The following is a 2,261-nucleotide window of genomic DNA, read 5'->3' as shown; positions in this document are numbered from 1 at the left end:
TAAATTGGGGGAAATACCTAACTTGCATGGCTATTGTGAAAATTTTAGCTAATATGCATCAAATACCTGGCATATATTAAGTGTTTGAAAAACAGGAGCTACTATTATTACTCACCATTGTGGTTATTAGTTCATTTACATCTACCTTCATATGTGGCAATCAGATTACAAATGTTCCCCCAGATTCCTCATCACCTGACTTAGTTTCAGTCTCATTATTTGTTCTATGGAGTAATTTTTTTTTTTTTGATCATCAGGTCTTTATTCAAAATTAGCTGTCCAAAATGATTTGACCTTTACCGAAAAAACAAATTTAAGTTTATGCGGCAGCCTTCTTTTCCTCTGTGCTGGGTTTCTTTTCTGTGGGCTTCTTTTTAGCTGCTGGTTTCTTGGTCACTGCAGCCTATTTTCCCACCAAAGCCTTCTTTGGCTTCTTCGGCGTCTTCAGCTTCTTAACGCAAACAGCCTCCTTTCCCTTCGTTCCCATCACAGGCTTCTTGCCTGGAATCCCCTTCTCATCTGATTTGGCTTCTAGTGCTGCTACTGCCCTATCCATCCGGATTTTGTGGTTCCTGGCCTGGCGAAGAATGGTGTTCCGGCGCATGGTCTTTGCATATGGGTTTAGCTTCAACATGATTCTCAGGTTTTTCAGTGGATTCTTCTTCAAGACGGCGATGAATCTTCCTGCGTGGTGCTCGGAGGGCTCTTTAGGTCTCTGGGCTTTTCAAGATTCTGCTAAGGTCTGTATTGAGCATTTTGTGCGTGGGGAGGTTGTAGTTACTCTTGAGGGGGGCAGCTTTACGCCACATGCCATACAGCTCCTCTTACTTGCGGAAAAGCACTTTCAGTCCAAATGCAGGAACGTCCCACATGCCCCACCAGGAGCCAGTTTCAAAATGTTCAGTTTGCTTACATCAAGCAGAGTAATTCCAGGGATGTTTCTGAAGGCCTTGATGATACCATTGTCCTCATTATAAATGATGCAGGATCCCCTGCTCTGGATACGGCAACGGTTTCTCATTTTGCCTTTGCCAGCTCTCATCCGCTGCGAGGCGTAGACCTTTTTGATATCATTCCAAGCCTTAAATTTCTTCAGGAGCAAAACAGCCTCCTTGGTCTTCTTGTAGCCTTCAACTTTATCTTCAACCACCAAAGGAAGTTCAGGAACTTCCTCTGTACGATGACCTTTAGACATGACCGGCGCTGGTAACGCCGAGGCAGCCAACGCAAAGCAGATGGCATGTCGCTTCTGCGTTGTATTCACTCTGCGGTGCCAGTGTTGCCGGGTCTTGGTTGGTGCAAGCGTGCAGCCCCCACGACACATATTTCCAAAAGCACCCTGGCCAGAACGGTGAGTGCCGCCACCTCGAACCCTGGGAGTTCGAGCCACAGCTCTGCCAGTTCCCCAAGACTCAGCACTGGTTTGATGACCTGCTAATTCACTGACAGCATAGGGCTGTCTGTTGTTTTTGCGCAAGTTGGTGTGAACAAAGTTCACAGTATCTGGTCGAATGGGAGCCTTGAACACAGCAGGCAAAGTGACATTTTTGCCAGATGACTCCCCCTTTTCGGAGTACACTGATAGCAGCGGACGAGCACACGCCATGGCGGGGAGAGCAGAAGGCCACGCTCCCCTCAACCCGGCGGCTGCCCCAGGAAAAGCTATGGAGTAATTTTTATAACGATTTAGAGTTCCCATAACCTCGTGCCTCCCCTCAGCCTACCATAGTCAGCTGCTCCCTCCAGGGTATGGTAGTGGAAAGTAGGTGTTGAGTGGGTGGGCCTCTCCAGGGCAGTTTGGAGGGATCAGTGTAAAATGCGTGAGTGGTATCGTGGGAACTCAGCTGCATGAAAGGCGAAGATTTTATCACATCTGCTTTTAGCCATCCTCCAAACCTCCCAGAATCGTTCACAAATGTGAACGCGTTTCCATTCTTCAAACACATGGGCAGCTGGCTGGGAGCAATCCCTCAGGGGCCTGCAAAAGGGGTTTCAGTGTTTGACAGCCATCCCGAGCCTGGGGAACAGGAGAGAGGCCTCACTGTGGAATGGGGCTCTCGTCTGTCCCTTGCCCCTGAGATTTTCAGAGTCATGTCTGGTTAACCTGAGCTGTCAGATCCCATTTCCTCACCTGCTGTCATCGAACACTTCAGATTTAGTTTTCTCTGAAATATTAAAAAAAAAAATGTAAAGGTTTGGATACTGTGTCTTCTTCCAACTTAAGAGTCTGTTTCATAATCTTAATGGCTTTTGCTCATTTT

General features: G+C 47.2%; 1 pseudogene; it reads right to left on the bottom strand.

Annotated features, from left to right (window-relative positions):
• Window positions 1-304: 304 nt before the first annotated feature.
• On the bottom strand, window positions 305-1,652 carry LOC101328419 (large ribosomal subunit protein uL4 pseudogene; annotated as a pseudogene).
• Window positions 1,653-2,261: the final 609 nt, after the last annotated feature.

The sequence above is a fragment of the Tursiops truncatus genome, chromosome 10, assembly GCF_011762595.2.
Source record: "Tursiops truncatus isolate mTurTru1 chromosome 10, mTurTru1.mat.Y, whole genome shotgun sequence".
In the NCBI taxonomy this organism is placed as follows: domain Eukaryota; kingdom Metazoa; phylum Chordata; class Mammalia; order Artiodactyla; family Delphinidae; genus Tursiops; species Tursiops truncatus.
The sequence above is the reverse complement of the archived record's forward strand: the minus strand, read 5'-3'. Positions and strand labels throughout refer to the sequence as shown.